At 44.6% G+C, this 8,031-nt stretch overlaps 1 long non-coding RNA gene across 1 annotated transcript; it reads left to right on the top strand.

Annotated features, from left to right (window-relative positions):
• Window positions 1-4,318: 4,318 nt before the first annotated feature.
• On the top strand, window positions 4,319-7,555 carry LOC105739731. The gene is made up of 2 exons (XR_001115673.1): window positions 4,319-4,670; window positions 6,097-7,555. It is a non-coding gene; the product is annotated as an uncharacterized LOC105739731 (long non-coding RNA).
• Window positions 7,556-8,031: the final 476 nt, after the last annotated feature.

The following is an 8,031-nucleotide window of genomic DNA, read 5'->3' as shown; positions in this document are numbered from 1 at the left end:
CAGAGGAGAAAAAGAAGGAGCAAGAGAAACAGACGCGGAAAGAGTCCGTAGAATGAGACGGTTAGCTTAGAATCCCGGCCCCAGTTACAAGCTGCACCAGGTGGGATCCTGGGATGGCCCTCCACAGGGGTGACAGAGAGATGCTTGCCCTCTTCCTCTGGGCACGAGGAAGACTGTTTCCCAGCCTCCCTTGCAGTTGGCCATGCGATTAGATTCTGGACAGTAGGACGTGGGCAAAAGTGATGCCACACTTCCAGGCCTTATCTCTGAAGCTTCCCTGGAGATTTTTCACACACTCTGTCTCTAAATCCACACCAACAAAAACAAAATATTCCAAAACGTCAGGATCACACAAGGGAGGTGAACAAAATCCATGAGTCATCACCTAAAGCACACCCACCCGGGAAAGCCACCTAATTCTCATTAGATTGTGATGTGAGCAGGAAATACTCATATATATGGTAAAGTGCTGAGATATGAAGACTGTTTGTTAAAGGAGCCAGGATCAACTACCCTGACTATTAAAGGAAGTCATTTAATCCCCCTGGGCCACCATTTCCTCATCTAAAGATAGGGTAAATAAATAAAGAATCAACAAAACAATGTATGTGAAAGCATTTGGTATCTATCAGGGCTGAATAAATGCTGGTTTAAAAGCTACTGTGCTTCACATAAGCAATATTTTCATACTGGAAGAATATTTTTGTAGTTATCACCCAGGTTTTTATTTGTAAGAAAAAGAAGATCCAACTCCAATGGGCAAACTGAAAGGGGATTTTATTGGCTCCCAGAGCTGGAAACTTCAAGCCTAGATTAAGCCTTAGACCTGGTTTAATCCATCCAGCAACTCAAGGACCACTCTTTATTCTGCTTGGTAAAGCTTCTTTCTTAACCTGACTCCCCTGATGGTCAAAGATGGCTGTCAGCAGCTCCTGCTACTACAAGTTCCTGGTGAGCTTTAAGGGCAAGAGGAAACCCCATCCCAATATTTCGAGAAAAAAAAAATCCCCTGATTGGACTGGCTTAGATCATATGCTTACAACTGAACTCATCCCTTTGTTGAGATGGAGAACATGTGCTGATGAACTGCCAATCAGTTCCCACATCTGGGGCTGGTGGGATCTGATTGGTGGAGGCAGGGGGCAGAGGGTGGAGAGGGAGCAACCAGCTTTTCCTTAACTCATAGAGGGATTTAAGTGGGAGTGGGGGAAGTATGAGAGCACACATTTTTTTTTTAAATAATGTTTTAAAGCCGAGGGAAAGGGGAGCAGCGATAAGTGTATGCTAGCAAGTCTACCAAAAATGGGTGCTACAATTGGTATGTTTATTTCCCTTGACGTAAGAAAGAAATTGTAGGGGTAGATGGTGGATATTACTTTGTGATCACTCAGAATGGTCATTTAACCTTTCAGAGATCTGTAAGTTAACTGGACATTGTGGGTTTCAACTTCCTAACCTCTGACAATGAGTTTCCTAAAATATCCTCAGATAGTGACTTCTTGAAATATGCTGAGATATTGACTTCCTGTCTCTCTTGACAGTGCAGTGGTTTTTTTTAAGTCTTGTAAGAATAATTTACTTCCTTGCTCTTCTGCTTTTCCTCCTTCTTTATTTCTTTGTACTGTCCTTTGATTTTGTGCAAGTGTTTTAGAAAGCATAAGGTGCTGTACAAATGAGAGGGATTGTTCTTCTCTCCTCTTCATGCCTAAGGTAAATCATATGATACTTAATCATAAAATCATGAGACTGATTTTTAAACAGACTACTTAGATATTCGAATGAGTACTGCTCTTCTGAGCAGTCACCTGGAGAGGTGAACTTCATATTCCAATGAATATTTGAGCCACAGCTCAATTCATATTAATTATGCCTCAATTTTAACAAAAAGCGTAATGGCTTGATCAACTGCATTATGCATCTGATTTAATTCCCAAGCCCCTGTAATGTTTCAAAAAAATGAAAAAGAAGAAAAGAAAACCACAACTGAATCTATGTTTGCAAATCCAAAGCAAAGATTTGTCTTCTTAAATAACATGTCTTAGGATCTGAAGGCAACTGTCCATGGAGAATTACAAAAATATTTTGGATCCCGGCATTAGAATAAATGTTGAAGAGCAAACACTCAGGAGGGTGCATGAGTTTTCCATTTGCTTAATGGAAGAGGAGGTGGAAGAGCGGGGAGGAGAAGGAGACACAGGAAGGTGGCAGGGTGTCACACTCTTCCCCTACATCCAAGATGATCTGGACCACCCTCTTTCAGCCACCCTGCAGCAGAATTCTCCCAGCCTACAGGCTAAATCTGGAGGCCTCAGCACACAATTCAAAGCCCACATTGTGGCTACACATCCTCGTCTTTCCCTCCTGGGATGGCTTTCCTGACACACCCTGCACTTCTGCCAGAGCCAGAGTTCTCTCTGCTCCCTGAGGATGCCAGACACATTCCAGAAGCTGTGCCCCGATCGTACTGTTGCCTCTTCTGAAACAGCCTCTCCCCGCTTTCATGTCAAACTCTCATGCCTCATCAAGACCCAGCTCATGCTATCTCCTCCAAAAAGCTTTCTGAACCCTTTCCTTCCACAAAAAAGGACGCCATTGCTCTTTCTATTTTGATCTAGTGGCTTAAGAAAAGTCAATTACAGGCTGCAGGTCTCAGGCTTCTGCATCGGCTGGCTTCTGCCTGGGCTTGGCCAGTGGAAGGCACTCACAGGAGACTACTGAAGGACAGGAGGAAGGAAGAAGCCAGGGTACTTCTTTTCTTCTCTAGAAGCCTCAGAAGGTAGAGGTGGCCATTACTTTCCCTTACTGATTCTCACGCTTCCTCCGAGTGATTCTAGCTCCTAGACCCTGATGACACCACCTCCAATTTTTCCCTGTAGCTTAGTGGCTCCCAGCTCTTGCTAATCTCTGGGTATCCTCACAGCTCTCCTGGTGTAACCAGTTGACCATGTTAAATTTCCTGCTTCCAATATGTAGAATGATTTCTGTTTTCCTAACTGGACCCTGGCAGATACATCAGCTCATCTCCCCATCCAGCAGTTCCTGAGAATGGTCGGTTTAATAATAAAAACCAGTGAATGGGTGAATGGAGAAACATGTTTACTTATCATAAATCACATTTATATTTATACTTTCCAAGAGACTTTCATGGCTCTGGGAAAGTTATCCACTTTTCCTAACTAGGTTCCCCAACCCCAATCCTCTTGTTCAAGTTAACCCACACTCAAGTCCTGCATAGCATCTGTGTCACTGACAGATGGTGAGATCCTGGGTGTGGAGTGAGATCAGCACAATCAGAACAGTTAGAGAATCCAGAAAAACTGAGAGTGTTGGCAGGGGCCCTTAGGACAATGGCAAAGGATCCATTAGCCTTCTGCTCTTCAGGTCTGATATGTGACTTTAGCCAGAGTGAGGCCAATTTACAGTTATTCCTAGAGCCCAGTGCAATTTGCACATGATAATAAAATGCACATTCATGGCCAAAGTGGACGATTTGGATAACAGGCTGGCTGCAGAAATGCTCCCCTGTGCGTGAGGCCAGCACACGGCCGCATGGTCTCCTCAGTGCTGCCCAGAGCATTACTATATTTCCATATTGGTCTGGAGGCCAAATGAATAGAAACCAGGCACTTAAAAGGGATCTGGGGATGGCCAGAAGTTAATGCTCTCACTACATTGGAGGATGGTTCTACCCTTTCCTGACCCATACATCTCTCAAATCACTTTGGTCCTTCCTAAGCCTTGGCTGTAAATGAGGCTGACCAGCTATTGAGAAGAAGCTTAGACCTAAAATGAGAAAAAGAAAATAATCCCACTGAATGAAATCTCACCAGAAAGGTAACATGTTTACTAAAAAAAAAAAAAAAAAAAAAAAAAAAAAAAAAAACAGTTATTGTAGGGTTAGCACTGAGCTGGGTAGAGAATAAGTAAGAACAAATTTCTGCCCTTGAAGGCCCCACTGCCTACTTGGCAGAGACAGGCACAGGGGCAGAGGGACGAAGGCAGGGTGGTGAGCCGAGCTGGAGTCCAGAGGCTCGGTGTAGGGCCCATGCATGGCAGGTAAGAATACATGTCCTGGATGGCGCTGACCAAAGGCAAATCCCAGCCCTCCCACTGACCAGCCTTTTAACCTGATCTGTGTGACCCTCATTTCCCTGGGTCTCAGCTTTCTCATCTGTAAAATGGGGGGTGAGTGCCTACTCACAGTTGATGTGAAAATAAAATGAGTTTATGCACCAGAAGTTCTTCACGCCTAGTTTGATGCAAGCCCACACAAGAACACTGGTGTTGTCATGATGGATGGCCTCTGGTGGCAGTATTAAAATTCCTCCAAAAGCTTTGTGGGCCCTGGATTGGAGCTGGAAAGAAAGACCATGGTGAATGCCACTCGTGATGGGTCCAGCTGACAGTCAGACTTGGGGGCCCTTGGGAAACTGCCTTTGAAGATCCTCAGAAGTACTCGGGAGGGTGGGGAGTTTATGAAGGACTCACAGAGGCTACCATATGGACAGGAATAAAACCAGTTTTATAGTTGCAAGACCACTTTTGGGATGAATGATGAAGGAACTGTGGAAATACAGAACTGAGTAAATCACCTTCTGCTGTCATCAGAGAAGGCTCAATGCAGGGGCATCGCTGGCACTAGCTCTGGAAGGTTAAAGAACACGGCACAGGTGGGTAACAGGTATGCAACGGACAGCATTCCAGGTAGAGAAAATGGGATAGACCAACATCCAGAGGCCAGGTGCAGCATGGAGAAGGCCAGGTGCAGAAATGAAGAAATTCAGTCTAGCAGGTATAGTGAGCCCACTGATGGAAGCCAAGGCTGGAGAAACACCAAGGGGCTGATTCTAAAGAGTCTTGTATGTCCTGGGAAGGATTTGGACTTGCTCCCATAGGCATTAGAGTGTTAGAGGATGTTTTCCATGGTGGAGTGTCATGGTCAGATTTGTCTTGGGAAGATCAATCAGGTAACACTAAGAAGACTCATTTGGTGTGAGGTGGGGGATTGAAGGCAGGGGGTACCCCTCCCAGGACTAAACCTACAACCCCCCATAGAGGGGAACGAGAGAACCACATTGATTGAAGATATGTTTCTGAGGTCTAGTCATCTCCTGAGGTGAAGCTAGATTCTCATTCCCTTGATGCAAAGATTATGCCTACTTTGTGCCAGTGACCATTGGGCACCCACTGTGGGAATGCATGCCGAGCAGGCATGCTCACTGAATGCTGTTGAGTGAGGCATAGTCCACTGCACTTGAGAAGTGAAGGATCAATGGGAGTCAGGAAAGTCCAGGTTTTCTGCTCAGGAAAGAGGATGAGCTTGATGCTGCTCAGAGCAGGTTTAGGGGGTCAGATCATTGGTTAAATTATGGCCTTGTTTAGTTTGAGGCATCTATGAAACACCCAAGGGAGAAATGCAGCAGGTAGTTGGTTTTGTGGGTCATTGTGAGTCCTCAATCCATAGAACAGGGCCTAGCTCAACACACTGAGTAGGTGTTCAATAAATATGTGTTGGATGAATGAGTAAGTACATTCAGGAATGACCGGACTTCATGACTGTCTTTGACAAAGTGGGGGCCCTTGTTATTTTATTCCCCATTTTTTTCATAGCACTTGAGGGCATGAGTACTCATATGATTCAGCTGTTTGTTTAGTGCCTTACACCCTAACTAGACTACAGGTTCCATAGGGTGAGAATAGTGTGAATTTTGTTCCCCACTGTGTATCTTGGTGTAACCTAGACCATAGTGGAAATTAGGTAAGCATTTCCTGAATGGATGAAGAGACATGGATGTGGGCATGGGCAGGATGCAGGTGGGAGCCAAGAGAAAGGAAGGGAGCAGGTGAGCAGGGTGACTACATCAAGCGTGGAGCTTCCAGGTTCTGTTGCTTGTTTATAGCACTCTTCTCCAGACCTCCCAACTCCCTCCTCCTCTTCCACATGCCACAATCCCCAAATGCTGCCCTGATCAAATCCTTTCTCTGAGCTGCTGTTCTGTCATCTGTAAAATGGGGACTCATTATGTGGCCTGCCTTCTTTATTAGCTGGCTGTGGGCATCAAATGAGGTCATTCAATGCTACAAATGTTTATATAGGTGATTAACTGCCACAGTGAGAGATGCGTTTGAATGAATACACTGACCTCCATGCTCAGTTCCTCCTGGCTGATGTGCATGCAGATTGTTCCCCTGTGGCTTCAGTAGCATCTTCTGCTCTAGGAGACAGTGGGAAACAGGATCTCATTGACATAGGCCACCTCCTTTCCCAAGAGCCCTTCATTTTGATGACAAAGGACTCTTACCTTGCAATCTGAACAAAGGCCAAATGGCCTGTCTCATCCAGCATCCTCATTCAGAACTAGCCGACTGAGATCTGTCACATGGGGCCATGGTAGTGGGGCCTGCCACATCCCACCTCACTATAAGCTGTCACACCAGCTCCTGGCAATGTGAGCCTGGGCCGCTGGCCACTCTGTAAATGTAGCTACATGGGGAAGAAAAATAGACATTAAAGCAGAAAAGGAGGTACAATCCCTAGGGCTGCTTTCAGGATGACAAACGCTCGGAAACAGCAACTCCTGAAAGCAGGAGCCATGCCTTCGCAAACACTGGGATGTGCACATACATGCCTGAAGTCCATGCATGGGAGTGTACAAGAGTGTGAGAGAGAAGCTATGCCTCCCCAGCTCCTCATAAGGAGAAACAGTTCAAACTCTTAGACTTTGATAGAACTTTCCAACATATATGAAATCAGCTACCTAAATTATTAGACATAAGTCACATACCAATTGCTATGGTTTGAATGTTTGTGTTTCCTCCAAAATTTATGTTGAAGCTTAAGAGATTCCTTATACAAGAGCCAGAGAGAACTAGCTGGGCCCTTTTGAGCCCTTCTGTTCTCTGGAGCACGCAGTGTTCGAGGTGCCATCTTGGAAGCAGAGACTGGACCCTCATCGGACATGGGGCCCTCACTAGACACAAAAAGTGCAGTCATCTTGATTCAGCCTCCTCGACTGTGAGCAATAAATTTATGCTGCTTACAAATTACCCAGTTAAGGTATTTTGCTGTAGCAGCACAGACTAAGATACCAGTTGACCTGTGGATTTTGTGGAGAGACCTACCACTCCTAGATCCTAGTACTCTGAGCCTCTGAACATTGCATTCATGTGGTACTACTATGCCTTGAAGTCCAGACCCAAGAAAAACAAACCCAAAGAGAAATGGGGGTTCCCTGCTTGAGTTTTCTGTCTAAAGACTCACTTTTCTGGATGATGGAACATGGGAGTGATTGACATTGGAAAAAATTTCTTATTTCCAGGCAAGCCCCATCTTCTCCCCACAGAGGAATGGTGTTCCTTTGATCTCAACAAGACAAGCATATCAAAAAACATCTTAATAATTCATCTGAGTGATGCATACATAATGTAACTGGCATTAGTGGGGGAAGACTGTTTCTTTACAAGAACGAAAAGGGTTGCTACATCCCTAGCTCCAAGCACAGCACCTGGCTCAAAGCAGGTGTGAGATTCTTATTAAAAGACTATTAAGAGAAAAGCAACTTGTCTTGGTCATGTTTGCTTAGCATCCTTCAAAAAAGCTCTTACTAAATTATTACACACTTATTAAGATGTTTACTTAGATGAGCACAAAATTGAGATGTGAGCTTCTTTCAAGGCAAAGAAGAGACCAGCTGGATTAAATGTTTTTCAAAAACTGGTAAAATGGAAGCAAAACCTTTCTTGAACCCCCACACCTTCAAGATAATTCTAGGCATTTTATCCTTAAATATTTTATCTTTAAATAATTGTATACCTGATATGAATTGTCCCATGTTTCTGTCCTGATTATCCATCCCTTCCTAGCTTCCCACCTGCCCTGTCTTCTACATGGCTATTATCTTCATTTCAAATCATCCTTTTTACCTGTTGTTTTAATGGTCCGCTCCCTCAACCCCTTTTTCAGCCACCATGGAATGGAGGAGAGAGCAATGGATTAGGGTAGGGCAGAGTTCAGATGGAGAAACAAAACTG

This window comes from Nomascus leucogenys, chromosome 5 (assembly GCF_006542625.1).
Source record: "Nomascus leucogenys isolate Asia chromosome 5, Asia_NLE_v1, whole genome shotgun sequence".
Lineage (NCBI taxonomy): Eukaryota > Metazoa > Chordata > Mammalia > Primates > Hylobatidae > Nomascus > Nomascus leucogenys.
This window is presented reverse-complemented; position numbering and strand designations above follow the sequence as displayed.